The sequence below is a fragment of the Bufo bufo genome, chromosome 2, assembly GCF_905171765.1.
Source record: "Bufo bufo chromosome 2, aBufBuf1.1, whole genome shotgun sequence".
NCBI classification, from domain to species: Eukaryota; Metazoa; Chordata; class Amphibia; order Anura; family Bufonidae; genus Bufo; species Bufo bufo.
In genome coordinates, this window is record NC_053390.1 from 39,831,493 (window position 1) to 39,855,683 (window position 24,191).

Here is a 24,191-nt window from a genome sequence, read left to right on the forward strand (position 1 = left end):
AACGCTGCTGTTACGATGGTGAGCAGGTAAACAATGAAGGGAAGGCTGCACTGGCACGGCACGCGCCTTCTTTTCAACCAGCTGATCGGTGGGGGTGCTGAGTATCGGAACCCTGCCGATCTGATATTGATGACCTATCCTGAAGATAGGTCATCAATACAGATAACTTAGACAACCCCTTTAAAGGGGTTCTCCAGGACTGTTAAATTTCATATCAGCAGGGGTCCAACTCCCTGCACCACTGTAGTTCACCTTATTATCAGTAACTCCAGTATCGGAAAGAGGCATCAGAACTACACTGCGCCATCCACTGTGTAGTGACTGGAAGGGAATGGGAGCAACGCTGCAGTAACCAGCTGCGGCCTGGAGCTGTGTAGTTCCTGTTTCTGCCACCAGTGGGGGTGTCGAGATTCAGACTCCCGCTGATCATGGGAGGATACCACAGAGGAAGCCACTGCTGTCCAAAAAAAACATTGCTGCACGTTTACAGTTTGCACAAGAGCACCTGGATGTTCCACAGCAGTACTGGCAAAATATTCTGTGGACAGATGAAACCAAAGTCCAGTCACCAGACCTGAACCCAATCGGGATGGTTTGGGGTGAGCTGGACCGCAGAGTGAAGGCAAAAGGGCCAACAAGGGCTAAGCATCTCTGGGAACTCCTTCAAGACTGTTGGAAGACCATTTCAGGGGACTACCTCTTGAAGCTCATCAAGAGAATGCCAAGAGTGTGCAAAGCAGTAATCAAAGCAAAAGGTGGCTACTTTGAAGAACCTAGAATATGACATATTTTCAGTTGTTTCAGACTTGTTTGTTATGTATATAATTCCACATGTGTTAATTCATAGTTTTGATGCCTTCATAGTCATGAAAATAAAGAAAACTCTTTGAATGAGAAGGTGTGTCCAAACTTTTGGTCTGTACTGTATATATATATACACCCTCCTCAACATTGAAATTGCAGCACCAAGAAGGATGAGCCGTATGGTTTTACAAATCAAGGAAATAGCAGGTGTTGCTAAGATCTGCAGATGATGAAATTTTCAAGCACCTAGCTCCAATCTGTGGTAGGTGGGAGGGTTATAACAGCCATATTAACAGCAAAGTCACATGAAACCTCAAAAATCAGATCAGGTTGTGTGGAATGATTGTGTGATGCCTCCTGTTTATCAATGTGCACAGGGACAGAAGCCGTGAGCTGAGAGGCCTTGGTTTATGACTCCGATAGATTGCTATTCCAAGGTGTCAGCACTGTTCATCGCTGTGTGTCCTGGTGGTTGGATGAACAGCGATGAACTGGAATGACAGCATGAGGAGAACTTCTGCACGGACGGATCGACTGATTAGAAGAATGGCGCGTAGTGATCCTTTCTGTACTGCAAGTGAAATTGTCACATCCCAAGCCTAGGGCAGCAAACAGTGTCTACTCAAACCATCAGAAGGCGTCTGTAGGGCAATGGGCTACGAGCCGGATGTCCAGCTACAGGTGCCCATTGACCTCACACCACCGCTCTCAGGCTATCATGGTGATGGCAATGGAGGCTGGAATGGAGGTCTATTCTCTTCAGAGATAAATCCCTCTTTTGTCTCGGACACAATGGTACCCAGAGATTGGCCTAAAGACCACGTGAGCAACGCCATGAAGAGGCCTTTAGAAGGGAACGTTATACCGGTCCTTCTCTCCGGATTATGGTGTGGAGTGGGATTTCATGTACACTAACAACTCAGCATTACATTGATTTGGTCGTAGATCCAGTGGTCCGGCCATTTCTCCAAAGTGTCCCAGGAACAATTTTTCAACTGGACAATACCAGGCTGCATGTTGCTCGTGCTACTGTGAGCAGCTCGCATGACCTAAACGTGCTACCATGGCCTGCAGCATCTCCGGACTTGTCTCCCGTTGAGCTTATCTGGGACGTCATTGGTCGGCAATTGCAAAGAGAGCTGGCAGCAGCGGATCTTGATGATTTGTGTGCTCAAGTGCATTCAGCGTGGAGAACATTCCTCAGACAACCATTAATAACCTAATTGATAGCATGCCAAGGTGTGGAAGTGTGGGTATTTCTGTGTGTGGAACTCATACTCCATACTGAATAAATCAAGTTGTTTTAACTATTTCATTTACATATTCCTCTCATTTCCATATCATTAACATGTCTATTGTTCCTGTGATTGCCATAATACCACAACTTTTTTCTTCTATATATAAATCATGGTGGAATGGTTTTTGCTTGCTCCTGAAAGTAAATTAATAGAGAAGGTATACGTATCCCAGAACCCCATATAGCTGTTTCTATACAAAGATAAAAATGTAGGATAAAAAGAGCATGAAGACAAAAACTTAGTGAACTACATACAGACAAAAAGCCAGCAAGATTATCAGTCGAGAGAAAGCCCGCGTCAATATGTTGTATTGCTCTAATGAATCTAAAAATATGCAGTGAAACTGCTAGTTTTAATGAGAAATCTCCTACCGTTTTGTGTCTACAGCTCCTATGTACACCTATGCGTCTCCATGGTAACAGACTACAAACTCTTATGTAAGTATAAAATAAAATTTAGTGGCTCATTTGTTCGGACTTTCTGGATTGTGGTTCTCTATCCTGGGGGTACCCTCCGCCTGGTATAAAAATTGGATAACATAAGTATATATGGATGGCACACACAGTGTAGAAGAATATATAGTATATTTATTTGAATTAAAAATATAAAGAATAAAAATGTACAAAATGCACATAAAAGGATAGACCCGTAAATAGATAGCAAATGGTATGAATACTATTCAATATACATGATTAGTGATAATTGAGATAGTTAATCATGATCAGACAAATCAATGATATACTAGAATCCAAGATGTGTCGATTGGATCAGAAATCTTAAGTTGGTTGGTGTCTGATCTTGATTCTATCAATAACAAATTGATGATAAAAGGTATATCAAAATATCCCTACAAAAACATAAAATAATCCCTAATAATATTATAGTATATAAAAGACATATAAAAGAAAAGGTAAAAAATTATTTTTACAATTGTGTTTTTCCCTAAATATTAATTGGGGTAACTCACGCTTTGGTGGTAAGGCTGCCAGACACCTCACTCCGATCATCCTCGCTTCGGTTTTTGTTCCGAACTCCCAGCCGCTCTGTTGGCGTGACACGTTGGCGTCCCACGTGGTTATTCACGATGCTCTCATCCAGCTTTCTGTGTTAGCGATTCGGAGTGGGTGGGGGAGGTACCTTTATAATTGAAGTTCAATGGCTCTGTATATGTCCATATGTTATGTAAATAAATCACTTGTAGGATCGTGGTATGTTATTTTCTTTATATTTTAGTCGAGATAACACTGTTCAAATCCCAAACGCGTTTCGGAGTATACATGCTCCTTCTTCAGTGGGTATGAATAGTGTCTGAGCTGAATAGATTTTTATAGGGTCATCTACTAATGAGCAGGGGTATCAAGGTGTCCCAGTTATAAGCGATTGTGAATAGCTGGTCTGGATTCTAGCTCTCCATATATATACTATGTATACTGTTTGCTCTATGTATTTATGTTCAAGGTATTATACAGGGTGGGCCATTTATATGGATACACCTTAATAAAATGGGAATGGTTGGTGATATTAACTTCCTGTTTGTGGCACATTAGTATATGTGAGGGGGGAAACTTTTCAAGATGGGTAGTGACCATGGCGGCCATTTTGAAGTCGGCCATTTTGAATCCAGAAAGCAAATCCAAATATTATGAGTCCAAAAACACAAATAATCACAAATCCCATATGGAGAATATTAATAACATTCAAAGACATATAGAAATAGTTTAAAAAAATGTATAGTGATAACAGAATCGCAAAATCACAAAAAACGTGTTTCTCATGCATTTTTTTATGCGTTTTTTTATAAAAAGAGAAAAATACTTGATATCTTGTCTATTCATACATTATATCATGAAAGATCAACATGACTTCTGTTTTGCAACACATTGGTATTTATTTTCCCTTTTTTGACTATATTTTGCTTGTTTCTTTTATTTTGTTTCTTCTATCTACAGTGCTGCCCATAATTATTCATACCCCTGGCAAATTTAGACTTAAAGTTACTTTTATTCAACCAGCAAGTAATTTTTTGACGGGAAATGACATAGGTGTCTCCCAAAAGATAATAAGACGATGTACAAGAGGCATTATTGTGGAAAAAAAACATTTATCAGCTTTTATTTACATTTGAGCAAAAAGTGTCCAGGTGGCGTAAACAAGGAGAAGCATTCAACCCAAAGAAAACCATCCCCACTGTCAAACATGGTGGTGGGAACCTAATGCTTTTGGGGTGTTTTTCAGCCAATGGACCAGGGAACCTAATCACCGTAAACGGCACCATGAAAAAAAGAGCAATACATGAGGATTCTCAACGACAACATCATGCAGTCTGCAGAGAAACTTGGCCTTGGGCACCAGTGGACATTTCAGCATGACAATGACCCAAAACACACAGCAAAAGTGGTGAAGAAATGGTTAGTAGACAACAACATTAACGTTTTGGAGTGGCCCAGCCAGAGTCCAGACTTGAATCCAATTGAGAATCTGTGGAGGGAGCTAAAGATCAGGGTGATGGCAAGAAGACCCTCCAACCTGAAAGATTTGGAGCTCATTGCTAAAGATGAATGGGCAAAAATACCTGTGGAGACATGCAAAAAGCTGGTCTGCAATTATAGGAAGCGTTTGATTGCTGTAATAGCCAATAAAGGCTTTTCTATTGATTATTGAGAAGGGTATGAATAATTTTGGACTGGACACTTTTTGCTCAAATGTAAATAAAATCTGAGAATTTTTTTTTTCCCACAATAATACCTCTTGTACATCGTCTTATTATCTTTTGAGAGACACCTATGTAATTTCCCGTGGAAAAAAAATACTTGCTGGTTGAATAAAAGTAACCTTAAGTCAAAATTTGCCAGGGGTATGAATAATTATGGGCAACACTGTATATTTGGTTCATATATGGTTGTCTACTTGAAGGGAGGTGAAGGATGGGGGCCCATTCAAGGAGGGGAGATCGAGGTGCTGGTAGACAGCCGGACATCGATGTCCCACCCTCAAAAGGGCACCCACCCCATTTCTATAGGAACCCAAGGAGTTCCATTTCAGCATTGAGGCCTAAAGGAATTATTGTATCAAACTCGAAAGTCCTTCTGGATTCGACTCTTGACATATTTGCAATATGAAAGCCTCCTCTCCACTGTCTTCTAACTTTCTCAAATGCTACAAAGATGAGCGACGTTGGATCCTTATTATGGAATTCTTTGAACTGTTTAGAGACAGTATGTAGTTCGTAACCTTTCTTAATATTGGAGATATGTTCCGCTATTCTCTTTTTGAGTGTTCTTTTGGTCCATCCTATGTATTGTTTTTTACATGGAGATTCCAAAAGGTAAATAACATCCGAAGAGTCATATATTAGATGTTCTTTCATTTGGAGGGAACGGGTCTTGTGTGTTGAACTTATTTTTGTTTTTTGTTTTTTAGAGAAATTCGTAGTTTTACAATTACTGCATCTCAACACCTATAAAAGCCTTTTAACGTTAGCCAGCTGGTTTGGGTTTTGCTTGACCTATTTTTTATTGATTGAGCACTTTCAATTTTTAAGCCCAGATTTGGAGCTCTAGTATATGTTATTAATGGGCTTATGGGTAGGTGTGGGCCTATTACTATATCTTTCATAAGCTGATGCCAGTGTTTTCAGATGATTTTCTCTATTGTTTTATATTGTGTATTAAATGGTAGTATGATATGTGTATTTTCATCTTTTTTTATTTCTTTTTTAGTGGCTATAAATAATTCTTTTCTATCCATGGCTCTTACCTTCTGTAGGGAAGTTTCTATTATTTCATTTAGGTCGTTTTTAATTTGTAATTGTTCTTTAAAATTTTTGGCTTCATTTTCAAATAGTTCTTCATTAGTCCGGTTTTTATGAGTCTTCTAAATTGATTTGTGGGAATATTTATTAGCCAGCGTGGGAGGTGGCAGCTGGAATATAAAATATAATTATTTCTCATCACCGGAATGTACTACATACTAATCTATTCCCATCGATTTTGACTATTAGATCAAGAAATTTAACTTGTGTTTTACTTATATTTGTTGAAAAATTTAAATTTTTATTATTTATGTTGATCAAAAATGTATGTAGATTTGTTTCAGTATCTTTCCAAATAAAAATTATGTCGTCTATGTAACGACGCCTGACCCCCAATCTTGGTCCAATGTACTCCTGTTCCCAATGGGGCAAAAATAGATTCGCATAACTGGCGGCAAACCTGGCGCCTATGGCTGTGCCTCTCGTCTGTAAAAAAATAATCGTTCTCATAAATAAAATAATTATGTGTGAGAATATGATTAACCGCTTCTGCTACAAAATCTATTTGGTTCTTGATATTTTTAATTCAAATAAATAAACTACAAACTCTGTTTAGTCTGATCCTGCAGTCATACTCTGTCACCTACTGCCTCACTTTAATGAGATGTCGTCTAGTCCCACTGCAGCTAAAATAAAAGATGAACAAGTTTGCAAACCTCATACTGTTTAGTGTCTGCAGCTGCTACGTAGACCTACATGTCTCCATGGTAACAGACTACAAACTCTGTGTGGTCTGATCCTGCAGTCATACCTTCCTACCAACACCTACATTACATTCGGTAGGTTAGTGAGAAGTGGGGAACTCCTGACAGGGCGTATGACTGCAAGTTCAGACTACACCTGGGTTGTTTGTAGTCTGTTACCATGGAGATGTAAAGATGAGCTTCGGAGCTGCAGACACGAAATGGTGCAATGTCCCTTCATTTATCATTTTAGATGCTCTGGAGCAAGGAGGATAGTTAGACGTAGAGTAGGTTTTAATATCAAGTAAAAGGAGATTGGAGAGCTGATGATGAATGAAATGAGGAGGGGAAACATAGCGTGAAGGTCAAAACTGCCCAACACCGATCTGTGAGTGAACGGATCAAAGCAAACACAATTCTGCTGTGTCAAGAGGCAATTCTATAATACTAAGGAGCTGCTGTATTCAGTACCATGGACAGGAGACATGAGCTCAGTATGAGGACAGCATTTCTGGCCTTACATGGGTTGCATCAAAAGGGGCATAGATGCCGGTGATGAGAACATAGTCCTACCACTTTACAAATCACTAGTCAGACCACACATGGAGTACTGTGTACAGTTCTGGGCTCCTGTGAACAAGGCAGACATAGCAGAGCTGGAGAGGGTCCAGAGGAGGGCAACTAAAGTAATAACTGGAATGGGGGGACTACAGGACCCTGAAAGATTATCAAAATTTGGGTTATTCACTTTAGAAAAAAGACGACTGAGGGGAGATCTAATTAATATGTATGAATATATCAGGGGTCAGTACAGAGATCTCTCCCATCATCTATTTATCCCCAGGACTGTGACTGTGACGAGGGGACATCCTCTGCGTCTGGAGGAAAGAAGGTTTGTACACAAACATAGAAAAGGATTCTTTACAGTAAGAGCAGTGAGACTATGGAACTCTCTGCCTGAGGAGGTGGTGATGGTGAGTACAATAAAGGAATTCAAGAGGGGCCTGGATGTATTTCTGGAGCGTAATAATATTACAGGCTATAGCTACTAGAGAGGGGTCGTTCATCCAGGGAGTTATTCTGATGCCTGATTGGAGTCGGGAAGGAATTTTTTTTTCTTCCTAAAATGAGGAAAATTGGCTTCTACCTCACAGTTTTTTTTTTCCCTTCCTCTGGATCAACTTGCAGGATAACAGGCCGAACTGGATGGACGAATGTCTGTTTTCAGCCTTATAAACTATGTTACTATGTTACATTTATAGTAGCAAGTGATGAAGAGCAAATAACGTCCCCCCACCCGTGGCCCTCCAGCTGTTGCGAAACTCCAACTCTCATCATGCCCTCATCAGGCTTCATGAAAGCTTGGGGTGAGTACGGGGGTTTAGGGATATAAGGTGCAGAGGAAGCAGTCCCACCCGGGCCCCTCTGCCACATAAGAAGAGACCAGTATTATATAGGAGTGCCCCTCTTTGGCGCATCTTACGCCAGCTTATATTTTTTTAACCTGTACATGGCGCACGGTTCTCAGCTGTACAGCACACTACCCATGGGAGCTTAGAATAAGGCGGTATTCAAATTTAGATTTTATCACCATAGGGTCCCATTGTAAAAAAAAACGTTTACCGTATATTTTTTTTTTACTGGGTGGAAAATCTCACTATACTCCGCTTTTTCATCCTTTTTCCCGACATATGCATTAAACGCGGGACAAATATGTGACGTGAACGCCACCGGATCGCTACGTGCCTGGACAACTGAGACATTTATATTCCACCCCAGTACATCATCTGTTCTATATTTCGTTACGTGTCTAATAATTCATTTTGAGCTTCATCGCAGATCGTTTTTAGCTCTTTTTAGTGCTCAAGTCGCAACCTAATCGCAACCGAGAACAGTTACTATATGTCAGTCATTATTGGTACAGCTGTCTCCCTCTAGTGGTGAATTGTGTTATATATACGCGTGTAAAATGCTTTGATGTTAGAGCTGGATTTTCTTTGTGAACTTGTGTAACAGACGGGGATAAAAATGTAGCACAATGTGTAAGAGCTATTATCCCACATTTTAACCCCTCCTAACATGTACATGGTAATGCCACAGGGGGTGTATGGCACGGGCTCAGGAGTTGAGTCGGATGTTTTATACCACCATCTACAATGGCCAGGATAAGAGAGAACGCTGGTCCTAGCTGTTTAACCACTTATATACTGCAGCTTCTAAGCTTTTATACAGAGGGGGGCTTCTTTTGTCACCCAATATTCCCCCATGACACAATGGCAGGGTGCCGAGAGGGTGTCACGTCAGCCGGGGGCCTAGTAAAGTTACCCACGCCTGCCATGTTAGTACTCTTATTGCACCCTGCCAGAGGCATATCGTACTGCAATACTTTGGTGACCAAACGATCAAAGGTTCAAGTCCCCTAAGGGGACAAAAAAAAAAAGTTTAATAAAAGTTAAACAAAACTAAAATATTACAGATTCACACCCCTTATCATATAAACAATACAAATAAGCAGAATTGGTATTGTGTCCAAAAAATGCCAAAATCTTGAAATACCATGTTCCTTATCCCGTACGATTAAATGCCCTAAAAAAAAATCACAATGCCAGAATTACATTTTTTTTTTTTGTTTTTTTTTTTTGTCATCAACTAGCCTCCCAAAATAAATGCTATAAAAAAATTATCTAAAAGTGTTTAGGGTTAAGCCCTGTCACCAGTCAGCTTAATAAATTACTGTGTGAAAATTTGTACAATCCACCTCTATTTGTGTTGTCGCCATGATCTGAGGGGGCGGAGCATGACACAAGGATTCAATGTAATGATCACCTGAGACCCCTGTGTTGTACTCTGCCCCCTCAGTGCACCCAAGAGCGCTCCTTCTTATTAAAGGGGTTAATCTGAAATGTTGATATTGATAGCCTGTCCTCAGGATAGGTCATCAGTATGTGATCGGCGAGGGCCCAACACCTGGCACCCCCTCGATCAGCTGTTTGAAGAGGCTGAGGCAGTTAGTGCTACTACCTTGTCCTTGGCCAGTGACATCACTAGAGATGAGCAAAGTGACTTTGGATGCTACATCCAAAGTCGCTTCGCTAAAAAATTCGTTATAATACTGTATAGAGATTTGTCTTCGTACAGTATTAGAATGTATGGGCTCTGATGAGCCAAAGTAATTAACTTTGATAATTACAGTGAAAAACCTTGGAACCTGACTTGGCCAAGTTCAGTTGCAAGTTTTGAAGTGGTTCTCAATGGGGAGGGTGCAACTGCCCTGGGGGAAAAAATTGTTAGACGGCTGGAGGAGTTTTTAAACTAGGATCTGGGGGGGGGAGGTGTCATACTAATAAGGGGGTAGCTAGTGTAGATAGAGAGTGGGCCATAGAAGGGGACAGTGGGGATGTAGTGGGGGCTGGGGTTAGCGAGGAAAATAGGAAGAAGACTTGGCATAACTATACATTTATAAAAAATAGAACTGCTGGTAACAAGAACCTGTTACCGGTACATACAAAAATTAACCAAGGTAACCAAAAAATATCAGATATTCACTTTATAGGTAATAGTAATTTAAAATGTATTTTCACAAATGCCAGAAGTCTAGCTAGCAAAATGGAGTCTATGGTACTAGAAGAACACATAGATGTAGTTGGTGTGGCTGAGACATGGTTGGACTCTTCACATGACTGGGCTGTTAATATTGAGGGTTTTACACTATTTAGGATAGACCGGGTCAATAGAAAAGGCGGTGGCGTGTGCTTGTATGTGAGGAGTGATCTGAAGACAAGTGTGAAAGAGGCCATTGTGGGTGAGGATGGTGAGGATGTAGAAACCTTATGCGTGGAAATTCAAAGGGATATAAATACTGAAAAAATAATACTTGGTGTAATCTATAGAGCCCCTAACATCACAGAAGAGATAGAATTACAACTGTATAACCAAATAGAGCGGGCGGCACAGGCTGGTACAGTGGTCATAATGGGAGATTTTAACTTCCCAGACATTGACTGGGGTCATGGTTCTGCCTCAACCGCAAAGAGGAGAAGATTCCTCAACTTGCTGCAGGACCACTTTATGGGCCAGTTTGTAGAAGCTCCCACTAGGGGCGATGCTCTGTTGGATCTGGTAATTTCTAATGATGCAGAGCTTGTTGGTAATGTTACTGTTCGAGAAACACTAGGTAATAGTGACCACAATATAAAACTATAAACTATAAAAAGCAAACTCTGTCAGGCAGAGCAAAGACACTGAATTTCAAAAAGGCTAATTTCCCTGGGTTGAGGGCAGCATTTCAGGGGATAGACTGGGAGCAGCTACTGTCACATAATAATACTGAGGATAAATGGGAGAGCTTCAAATCCACATTAAGTAATTGCACTAAAAAATGTATCCCTTTAGGTAACAAGTATAAACGGCTAAAATTAAACCCCCCATGGCTTACAGCTACTGTAAAAAGAGCAATAAAAGACAAAAAGAGGGCATTTAAAAAAATACTAATCTGAGGGGTCAGCTGTAGCGTTTGAAGATTACAAAGGGCTTAAAAAAAACTGCAAAAAGGAAATAAAATTAGCAAAGATACAAAACGAACAGCAGGTAGCAAAAGAAAGCAAAACAAATCCCAAAAAGTTTTTTAAATATATAAATGCTAAAAAAAAACTAGGTCTGAGCAGGTAGGGCCCCTAAATAATGGTAAAGGGGGGGTAGTCACTGAAGATAAGGAAAAGGCAGAGTTCCTAAATAGTTTTTTTTAGCTCTGTATATACAATAGAAGAGAAAGGAGCTGATATCTATGGCGCCGGGGTTGTTAGTACATCCAGTGATATACTTAATTGGCTAACTGTAGATATGGTCCAAAAGAAGTTAAATAGGGTAAATGTGAACAAAACTCCGGGTCCAGATGGATTACACCCAAGAGTGCTCAAAGAGCTCTGTTCTGTCATTGCTGTGCCCCTCTTTATAATTTTTAAAGATTCTCTAGGTACAGTGCCAAGTGATTGGCACAAGGCAAACGTGGTGCCCATATTCAAAAAAGGATCAAGGTCCTCCACAGGTGATTATAGACCAGTTAGTTTAACTTCTGTTGTGGGAAAAATGTTTGAAGGGCTCTTAAGGGACTATATACAGGAGTATGTGACTATAAATAATATTATAAGTGATAACCAGCAAGGGTTTACCAAGGACAGAAGTTGTCAGACTAACCTGATTTGTTTTTATGAGGAGGTAAGTAGAAGCCTGGACAGAGGGGCGGCTGTGGATGTAGTGAGGTAAGTAGTAGCCTGGACAGAGGGGCGGCTGTGGATGTAGTGAGGTAAGTAGTAGCCTGGACAGAGGGGCGGCTGTAGATGTAGTGAGGTAAGTAGTAGCCTGGACAGAGGGGCGGCTGTGGATGTAGTGAGGTAAGTAGTAGCCTGGGCAGAGAGGCGGCTGTGGATGTAGTGTTTCTGCATTTTGCAAAGGCTTTTGATACTGTCCCTCATAGACGTTTTATAGGTAAAGTAAGGTCTATTGGCTTGGAAAGTATAGTTTGTAATTGGATTGAAAACTGGCTGAAGGACCGGGTCCAGAGAGTTGTGGTCAATGATTCCTATTCAGAATGGTCCCGGGTTATAAGTGGTGACCCCAAGGTTCAGTGCTGGGTCCTCTATTATTTAATTTATTTATTAATGATATCGAGGACGGGATTAATAGCACCATATCTATTTCTGCAGATGACACTAAGCTGTGTAGAACTGTACGGTCTATGGAAGATGTCCATAAACTACAAGCTGACTGGGACACTCCGAGTCATTGGGCATCAACTCGGCAAATGAGGTTCAATATGGATAAATGTATCTTGGTAGTAATAATCTCCGTGCTTCATATGTCCTAGGTGATGTAACACTGGGAGGGTCACTTATAGAGAAGGATTTGGGTGTCCTTGTAGATGGTAGATTAAATTATAGTATACAATGTCAATCAGCTGCTTCTAAGGCCACCAGGATATTGTCATGCATTAAACGAGTCATGGACTCCTGGGGCAGGGATGTAATATTACCACTTTACAAAGCGTTGGTGCGGCCTCCTCTGGAATATGCAGTCCAGTTCTGGGCACCAGTCCATAGAAAGGATGCCCTGGAGCTGGGAAAAAGTACAGAGGAGAGCGACTAAACTGATAAGGGGCATGGACGGTCTTAGTTGTGAAGAAAGATTAAAATAATTGAATTTATTTAGTCTTGAGAAGAGACGTCTAAGGGGGACATGATTAACCTGTACAAATATATAAATGGGCCATACAAAAAATAAGGCGAAAAGCTGTTCCATGTAAAATCCCCTCAAAAGACAAGGGGGCACTGCCTCCGACTGGAGAAGAAAAAGTTCAGTCTCCAGAAGCGTCAAAGCTTCTTTACTGTAAGAACTGTGAATCTGTGGAATAGACACCTCAGGACGTGGTCACAGCAGGAACAGTGGACGGGTTTAAAAAGGGTTTAGATGAATTCTTAAAAGTAAAAAACATTAATGCTTATGAAAACGTGTAGAAATCTGAGTCTCATTTCCTTCTGGGATTCGCGTCCTCACCGATCCCGCTTGAACTTGATGGACGTTTGTCTTTTTTCAACCGTATTCACTATGCATCTGTAATAATCAATTACCAAAGTTATTCAACGAAGTCTCGAGCGACTTCGTGAATAACTTACTTTGGCTCATCAGAGCCCATACATTCTAATACTGTACGGAGACGAATCTCTGTACAGTATTATAACAAACTTTTTTGTGAAGCGGCTAAGAACGTAGCCTCCGGAGCTCACTTCGCTCATCTCTATTCATCACGTTCATCGTTCACGTGGCCTAGGTGCAGCTCAGTTCCATTCAAGTGAATTGGGCTGAACTGTAATACCAAGCACGGCCACTATGCAATGTATGGCGCTATGCTTGATATGCTGTGAGCAATGCGTCTATTCAAATAGCTAATATGCGGGTATACCAGGAGTCAGCTCATATATTGATCGGCCATCAATGTTAAAATCTTGGACAACTCCTATAAATTGGGCAGTGCATGAGTCAGGACATTAGCTTATGATGTATAGCAGTTATCTTGTGATGGCAGGTGCATACTCTGTATAGCACTGCATAATATGTCGGTGCTATATGAATAAAATGTTATAAATAAAGGGAAATAGCTAAAACAAGCGATACATTGAAGGCATCTCATTTAGAAATGGTACATTGTGCCACCTAGTGGTCTAATATGGGGCTGTCTGCTTGTCAGCACTGTGTGTATGTGGGTTTATCTGTGAGGTATCCACCATCTTGGGGCCACACAGAATGTATCTGACGCCCTTGGACTTGGTTGTAAGGCATGGATGATACATATGGGGCCTGTGAAAATCACTCCTATTGTGTTGATCAGTCTGACTAATTCAATGCAGTGGGAAACCCATTTTATTGGGATCATTGGGGACCCAAAGGGTCTGGTATTTGTGGTATTTGTGGCCTCCCACTCAATGGCAGAAGGAACAGCCATATTTACTGTTTACAAGGGGTTCAACAAGTCTGACGGTTACAGAGCTCTTACAAGAGGCAACTGGCTTGATGGTTACAGTCTCACGTGAGGCAGCAAGCTTAATGGTTACAACAGTCTCTCAGGCTTGGATAGAGGTAACTGATTTAGCAAACACAGTCTCTTTAAATGGCAAAAGGCTTGCTCTTTCCTCTGGCAATGAGCTTCAGATATTGCACACAGCTTCAATGGGCAACCATAACTCTTCCCTCAAGTCTCCCTCTCATTGGTAGTAATGAAGATGGTTAATGCTACTTGTCATGGGCCTCTTCGTGGTACAGGTGTCTACACAGTTTGTACTATCCATTTTCGAGACACATCATATGTAGTGTTGAGCGAACCTGTTTTTTAGGTTCTGCGTCCAAAGTTCGGGTTCAGGTTATCGAAGAATCCCGATATGGATTCTGCTACCATGGACCATAACGGAATTTGGAATCCATAACGGGATTCTTCGATAACCCGAACCCGAACTTTGGACGCAGAACTTAGGGTACTTTCACACTAGCGTTTTTCTTTTCCGGCACTGAGTTCCGTCAAAAGGGCTCAATGCCGGAAAATAACTGATCAGGTATATCCCCATGCATTCTGAATAGAGAGTAATTCGTTCAGGATACATCAGGATGTCTTCAGTTCAGTCATTTTAACTGATCAGGCAAAAGATAAAACCGTAGCATGCTACGGTTTTATCTTCGGCGAAAAAAACAGAAGACTTGCCTGAATGCCGGCATTTTTTTTCCATAGGAATGTATTAGTGCTAGATCCGTCGACCGAAAAAAAGGTGACAAAAATAAATGTCGCATCCGTTTTGCCGGATGACACAGGAAAGACGGATCCGGCATTTTGATGCATTTTTATGACTGATCAGGCATTTTTAAGACTGATCAGGATCCTGATCAGTCTTACTAATGCCATCAGTTGGCATACGTTTTCCCGGATCCGGCAGGCAGTTCCGGCGACAGAACTGCTTGCCGGATCACTCTGCCGCAAGTGTGAAAGTAGCCTTAAAAAACAGGTTCGCTCAACACTAATCATATGCACACAGTCTAGTGTGCCATTTTTCATGCAGGCGTCTCTCTACTTGCTGCAAGCTGGCTTGTCTGTTTCTCCAGACCTGGCTAGCCTCAGCTCCACTGATGCTCGAGGGTGCTAGGGCTAGGAAGTGCAAGTTAGCTAAACCTCCTCCAAGGCTACCTTTCTCTGCTGAAGGTGTTGCTGCTGCTCCGACCTTCTTTTGGCCCTGAGGTAGTGTGCCAATTGATGAGCGTCACTCACCTACACTAGCTAGATAACTACCTTGCAGGCATTTCTCTACGTGCTGCAAGCTTGCTGGTCTGTTCACCATGTCCCGGCTATCCTCAGCTCCACTGACTCTCGAGGGTGCTAGGGCTAGGAACTGCAAGTTGGCTACACCTCCTCCAAGGCTACCCTTCTTTGCTGAAGGTGTTGCTGCTGCTGTGATCTTCTTTAGGCCCTGAGGTAGTGTGCCAATTTATGAGCGCTACTCACCTACACTAGCTAGATAACTACCTTGCAGGCATTTCTCTACATTCTGCAAGCTGGCTGGTTTGTTTCTCCAGCCCCGGCTATCCTCAGCTCCACTGACGATTGAGAGTGCTAGGGCTAGGAAGTGCAAGTCAGCTACACTTCCTCCAAGGATACCTTTCTCTGTTGCAGGTGTTGCTGCTGCTCTAATCTTCTTTAGGCCCTGAGGTAGTGTGCCAATCTACGAGCGCCACTCACCTCCACTAGCTAGATAACTACCATGCAGTTTACCACTGGTTCTGTCTCACACGTTGAGCTCCCAATTAAAACCTTCTTGAGGGTATATGTCAAGCCACTTGTGACGTCTCCATTATCTGTATACTGTACATCTTATGCAGGTCATTATATAAGGGACATTCAAAATAGTGCGGCAATTATTCAATACCTTGCTTCTGGCCCTCAGCCACATAAGAAAACATGACAGTATTACAAATGGTGCATGGTTGGTGGGGGTATGATACAGATTTCACACCGGGGCCTCGGAGCAGCCATTTGATATAACATTCCCTGGACCTTCTGTGTACCATCAAGTATCTTGTGTCCTGGGCATAAGCAAAGATGGGAAATATGAATTCTGACATAGCCCCCGGCCTGTGACTACACTGTACAACAAGCCCTGGTATCATAACCCTCAGTAGAAGATATGACCTGCTTCTCTCCGCTGTAAGTTTATTGAGTTTCACTTAATTATACATTTTATTACTTGCTGCTTATTTTGTCTTCCATGTAATGCAATTATTATACTAGATTTCTGCGTAGGAGTTATTAATATGTGAGATTTGATAGACCCGGTAGTCAGCAGTCAAGCAATAAAGCAAATATGAGAATGCGCCCTACCCCCCACTAAAGGCTCAGCTAAATGTCCTGGTGTCCGACATGCTGCTTTTATTTCCAAAATTCCGACTAAATACAGTTTACCACTAGGGGAAGCTCACTCCATGTGGAATTTCATAGTATTGAACTCAATGGTAGCTGTATAAATCTAGGTAGTAAGTTCCCCTAGTGGCACCTGCAGGAAGTTGTTATGATCTTTTTTTAGTGAGTTTGCCTACTGCTTTGTCAGATATAATAGTTATCTATCCCAAATCACCCATATACAGATACATACATTCTCAAAACACAGACTACACAATTGATAATGGAGGCTGTTGGCATTAGGGAGGTTGCATTGAACTAATTTCCTGATATCCTGTCCTCAAATTATTTGTTTGCAGCCACCACTAGAGGGCGCAAACTGTCTACAGCTCCCAATGACTTTAACAGAAGCTGTGAGCTCCCCCTAGTGGTGGCTGCAGGCTGACAGAATTTTATCCTCTACCCAGTATCCTCTGGCAGTGGCTTATCTTACTGGGCAACAAAAGAGTGGGCTTGTTGAAATCCAACATGCAGGTCCCCTTTTTTCTTACCCAAAAGCAGGTATCTGGCGAGTCTGTAGGCTCCGTACACATTAGATCAGTGCTGGCTAACCTTGGCACTCCAGCTGTGGTGAAACTACGACTCCCAGCATGCTCCATTTATTTCTACAGAGTTCTGAGAGCAGCCAAGCAAGGGGGGCATCTTGGGAGTTGTAGTTTTACCACAGCTGGAGTGCCAAGGTTAGCCATCACTGCATTTGATTATTGCCCAGTCCATCCAAACTCTGCAGGACTTATTAATATTTCATGTGCTTTAGCTATCAGCCTCCTAAATTAGCAAACCTTAGGTCCAAAAAGGTGCATTACAGATCAAACCTTAGGTCCAAAAAGGTGCATTACAGATCAAACTGCCAAAGATAAAGAACAGACCACATGGCCACCAGGGACTACAGCTCACAATAAGACACAACACATTACAGATCAGACAACTGGACCATCAAGCTTACAAATCAAACTGTTGAGCCACCAAGAATTACACATTAAACTACTGGGCTACCAGGAATGAAAGGATACATCACTAGACCACCAGGGATTACAGTTCAAATCACTGGGTTACAAGAAATTACAGATCAGACCACTGGACAAGCAAGTATTATTAATCATTGGGCTGACAAGGATTACCGATTAAGCCACAAGACTGCCAGGGACTAAATAATACACCAAATGACCAAGGATTTCAGAAGCAATCACTAAGCCATCTGTGATTACAGATCAGACCACTGGGTTACTGGGGATAACAGATGAGACCACAAGGCCACCAAGGATTACATATTATACCACAAGACAACTAGGAATTAAAGATCAGACCTCTAGGCCACCTGGAACTACACATCATACCACCAAGGATTACTTACACTGCCTGTCCAAAAAATAAGTCGCTACTTGGATTTAACTAAGCAAATAGTTATGAGCCTCCTATTGGATAATTACTGCATGGGCGATTATCTTTCAGCTGGCAATAAGTTATTTAATCCCAACTGGTGTAATGAGTTGCTTCTCATTTCTTAACCATGTCCAAAGACACATTTCGTGGTCGTGGAAAAGATGTTAGTCTGTTTGAGAAGGGTCAAATCATTGGCATGCATCAAGCAGAGAAAACATCTAAGGAGATTGCAGAAACTACTAAAATTGGGTTAAGGACTGTCCAACGCATTATTAAAAACTGGAAGGATAGTGGGGACCCATCGTATTCCAGGAAGAAATGTGACGGGAAAAAAATCCTGAATGATCGTGATCGGCGATCACTTAAACGTTTGGTGAAATCAAATCGAAGAAAAACACCAGTAGAACTCAGGGCTATGTTTAATAGTGAAAGTAAGAGCATTTTCACACGCACAATGCGAAGGGAACTCAAGGGATTGGGACTGAACAGCTGTGTAGCTGTAAGAAAACCACTAATCAGTGAGACAAACCAGAAATTATAGACCAGGGGTTACACATCATACCACAAGGACACAAGGGATTATAGATCAGACCACTGGGCCACAATGGATTACACACATCATACCAAAAGGATACCGGGGATAAGACCTCAGACTGTTTGTCCACCAGTCCACCTAATATTGCATTGACCACTAGGAACTGAAAGATGGTTGCACCACAGACCGATCCACTTTCTTCCACGTAAATATATTGCAGACTACAGCTGGGACACAATAGTGATGGTGTAGTGTCTGCAGGAGGCGTGTGAGGTCCCACGTAAACCCAGCCACCACAGTTCTCAGAAGAAAGAGGATAAAAGGAAACTTCTTAGTCATATTCCCAGAATTCTCCCTGGGACCGGCTGACATATTTTTGCCTCATTGTCCTCTGCTGATAAATAAATCATTGGTGCCAGGTATCTGATGCAACAGTTCCTATGGAGATGGCAGCAAGGGACGGAAGATTACTGATGTGACCAAGGTGCACTACAAAACAAAACTCTTCACTCCAACGAAATGCTGAATCCACTGCTGAGGCCTCGTCACATTATTTCTACTGCCAGAAAGAAAGTTGATATTCCAGACCTGTGCCCGGAAATTGGTTAAAATACATAGAGAGCATATACAGTAGCTGCACGGTATACAGCATCTACAAAGTACAAGTAACTATAAAATATCCACATAGCATACACCACAAAACGATACAGTATTTTCCCAATATACAGTATCATCATGCTTCAAAGCTTAGCAACACAGTAACCACGTAATATATAGTATCTACATAATATACACCAACTACAGTACATTATATTGAGCGTCTCCCATTATATACAATAACTCCACAATATACAAAAGCTACATAATAAAACAGTATTTAAATATTATTCATACAATAGCTACATAGTATACAATACCCACAGAGTATACAGGATCTACATAATACACACTAACTACATAAAATACAGCATCTACGTAATATACACTAACTACATTATCTACAATACCGCCATAATATCCAAAAAGCTACAAAGTATACAGTATTTACATATCATTCATACAATATCTCATTATATACAATTTCCACATCATATACAGTAACCACAAAGTATACAATATCTACATAATATGCACTAACTACATAATATCCAGCATCTACATAATGTACACTAACTACAATGTATACAATATCTCAATAATATACAATAACTACATTATATACAATATTTAATGTATCTAAATGTACATAATATAAAGTATCCACATATCATTCATACCATACAGACATAACTCCATAATGTACCACATCTTCATATCCACATATTATACAGTAACCACAAATTATACCACAAACTATACAGTGTCCTCGTGGTCTGATCTATAGTATACCACAGCCACAGAGTATCCACTAACTGCATGATATACAGTAGTAGGGGCGCTCTCCAGTCCTCCTGCAAACTCAGATGTGGCCAGCATTAGTACTAGGGTTGAGGGAATGTTTCAATATCCAAATGAGCCACAAACCCGGATTCGGATTCGGATTAATGTAGGTGCAGAAACTGACTGTAATGGGTCAGGCACAAGATTAAACAGGTCTTGTGTTACTGTTGGCGATAAGAAGATTGAAGGCTGTATGAAGCGCATATTATTAATGAGGTTTTGGAATGAAACAGTCCGAACCTGCTTTGCTCATCCCTAATTAGTACCAAAGCAGAACCTGCTTTCATCACTGAACTCCATTGTTTGCAATTGATGGTCGCATCAGAGTTCACAGGTGGGCTGTTCCTCATTAGTAGTAGTAATAATGCCCCACAGTGCCCCCAGTAGTAATAAAGCCCCCTACAGTGCCCCCATCAAATATAATATTCCCCCAATATTTTTAATGGTCTCCTGCAGTGCCCCCAGTATTTATTATGCCCCCCTGTATCTCTCAGTAGCTATAATTCCCCCTTGTAGTGCCCCCTAGTCAGTGGCGTAACTAGAGTGTTATGGGCCCCAGTGCAAACTTTGGATCGGGGCCCCCCCCCCCCCCCCTTTTTACAAAGAAGCGGCAGATTTTCTTACGAAGGGCTCTTTCCCTTGTGGTTAGTCCGCTGCGTGAATGAGGGCCAAGAGACACGGAGCAGTAACATGATTGATGATGCTCCGTGCCTCTTTGTGACCTTTTTACTACAAAATCACAGTGAGATAAAGTGGTCACTGTGAGTTTGTAGCAAAACGATCATAGAGAGGCACAGAGCATTATCAGTCATGTTACTGCTCAGTGTCTCTGCTGTCCGGAACGGGGCTTGGCACTCTTTCACACAGCGGATTAGCCACACGGGATCCGCTCGTGTTAAAGAGCCCTAAGCCCAATGCATGGCTACACTAACCCAGTCCTAATAAAATCTGGTCCTACCTCATCCAGGGTGTCGCTGGCTTCGGCGTGATATCCACTGGATCCAGAACAAGGTCCCTGTGGTGATAGAGAAAAAAATGAATAATCACATAAGGAAGGGATGGTGACTGCCCCTATGAAATCACCAGCAGGGGGCGCTGTGCTGGCCTGGTAGACTGAGCTATGCCAATGTATAGCAGGGTAATTTAGGACATTTCCCCTAAGTGCTACCACACAGTACTAATGCCCACATTGTGGCCCCTCACAGTACTAATGCCCACCTTGTGGCCTTTACAGTAATTAAGCCCACCTTTGTTCCTGTCACAGTAGTTATGCCCAGATATGTGCCCCCTAACAGTAGATATGCCAAATATGTGCCCCCTAACAGTAGTTATGCCAAATATGTGCCCCCTCACGGTATTTATGCCAGATATGTGCCCCCTTCACAGTAGTTATGCCCAGATATGTGCCCCCTTCACAGTGGATATGCCCAGATATGTGCCCCTCACAGTGGATATGCCCAGATATGTGCCCCTCACAGTGGATATAGCAAGATATGTGCCCCTCACAGTAGTTATGGCCAGATATGTTCCCCCTCACAGTAGTTATGACCAGATATGTGCCCCCTCACAGTAGTTATGACCAGATATGTGCCCCCTCACAGTAGTTATGCCAGATTATTTGCCCCTCACAGTAATGACCAGATACGTGCCCCCCTACAGTGGTTATGCTAGATTATGTGCCCCTCACATTAGATATGCCCACATATGTACCCCTCACAGTGGTTATGCCAGATTATGTGCCCCCCCTCACAGTAGTTGATATATGTGCCCCCTCATAGTAATGCCTTTATATGTGCCCCCCTCACAGTAGTTATGACAGATTAGGTGCCCCCTCAGTAGAGATGCACACTTTTGTGCCCCCCCTTCCCCTTTGCCCCCAGTCTGCAAAAAAAAACAAACAAACATACTTACCCTCTTCCCTGATGTTTCACTGCCACACTCACATCGCGCTGCTGGCTGTACTGAAGGCAGTTTCCCGGGCCTTCAGAGCTCCTCCCACAGCCAGCAGCGCGATGTGCGGCAAGCAGAGGGAGCGCTAGAGCTCCTGCTTCACTGATGATCTGGAGACAGCCCGGCAGTGACAAGAACTGCCGGGCCGAGTGTATATGAGTGAGTGCGCGCGTCCCCCCTCTTCCTCCTCCCCCTCTCTGCGCAAACCTCCCCCACCTTGCCTCATAATATTAAACGTGTAATGGAGCGCCCTGACGGGGCTGGCATTGTCACTGTACTTCATGCCGGGCCCCGTCACAGCTCTTCATTACATGTTAGTACAGCGGGCCCCCTCCCCCCGTCGCAGTCGCACCCCCTGCGACCGCGATCGTTACGCCCCTGCCCCTAGTATGTATAATGCCCCTTTGTAGTGCCCCAAGTATTTATAATGCCTCTGTAGTGACTCCAGTATTTTTAATACCCCTTTGTAGTGCCCCTAATATTTATAATTTCCCCTGCTGTGCCCCCAGTGTTTATTATTACCCCCCTCAGTGCTCTCGGTAGCTTTAATGCCCCCTGGTAGTGCTCCCATTATTAATAATGCCTCCTGTAGTGCTCCTAATATTTAAAATGCCCCATTGTAGTGTCCCCAGTATTTATAATGCCCCCTGTACAGCCCTCGGTCTTTATAATGCCCCCTGTAGTGCTCTCAGTAGCTATAACGCCCCCCTGTAGTGTCTCCAGTATTTATAATGCTCCCTTGTAGTGTCTCCAGTATTTATAATGCTCCATTGTAGTGCCTCTGTAGTTATAGTGCCCCAGTAGTTATGCCCCCATGTAGTGCACTAGTACTTACCGTATACATGCTTCCCAACTTTGTAAACGAACAAAGAGGGACACACCTCTAACTCCGCCCCAAAACATAACTATACACCTAATCCCACCCAGTCCCCTTAATGCCCCACATAGTAATTATTCCCCCTTGATGCCATCGCACAGTATTTATGCCCACATTGTGCCTTAACAGAATTATGCCCCAGCTGTGCCCCCAGTTATATGCCCAGTTATGTGCCCCTAGTAATATGTCCAGCTGTGCCCCCCAGTTTTATGCCCAGTTATGTGCCCCTAGTAATATGCCCAGCTGTGCCCCCAATAATATGCCCAAATTGTACCCCTAGTAATATGCCCAACTGTGCACCCAGTAATATTCCCAGCTGTGCCCACAGTAATATGCCCACATTGTGCTACCATTAATATGCCCAGCTGTGCTCACAGTAATATGCCCACATTGTGCCCCCAGTAATATGCCCAGCTATGTGCCCCCAGTAATATGCCCACATTGTGCTACCAGTAATATGCCCACATAGTGCCCCCTGTAATATGCCCAGCTATGTGCCCCCAGTAATATGCCCAGCTGTGCCCCCAGTTATATGCTCAGCTGTGCCCCCAGTAATATGCCCACATTGTGCCCCCAGTAATATGCCCACATTGTGCCCCCAGTAATATGCCCACATTGTGCCCCCAGTAATATGCCCACATTGTGCCCTCAAGTAATATGCCCACATTGTCCCCCAGTAATATGCCCACATTGTGCCCCCAGTAATATGTCCACATTGTGCCCCCAGTAATATGCCCACATTGTGCCCCCAGTAATATGCCCACATTGTGCCCCCAGTAATATGCCCACATTGTGCCCCCAGTAATATGCCCACATTGTGCCCCCAGTAATATGCCCACATTGTGCCCCCAGTAATATGCCCACATTGTGCCCCCAGTAATATGTCCACATTGTGCCCCCAGTAATATGTCCACATTGTACCCCTCACAGAAAGTAAAAAAATAAACACCAAATACTTACCTTGCTCCATACACATCGGCTGCTCTAGTCTGTGAAGGAGGCGGAGCCGAGGCAGACAGCCGGCCCCCCCCCAGCACAGACCGGAGGTGTGGAGAGCCAGCAGGGGGAAGGGATGATGAGGCAGGGGCTCTCTGCTTCCTATGGATGCAGAGACAGCTGCCAGAAAGCGGGACAAACCTCCCCCGTACAGCGGGACAGCCACTATAATCCGGGACTGTCCCGCCGGATCCGGGATGGTTGGGAGGTATGCTTATAGTACCCCTAGTATAGGTGATAAAGAAAAAAAATCTAAATCACTATCTTCTTCTCCACACCACCGTCTGTGATACAGGCCTCTACTGGCCAGCAGCCTGAGTTGTCTGCATTCTGGGCAGGCGGTCACGATGATGTAATTGCACCATCTCCGTCCTGTGGAGTTCCAACAAGATAACGCCTGCCACATGCTGCCCGCAACGTGCTCTT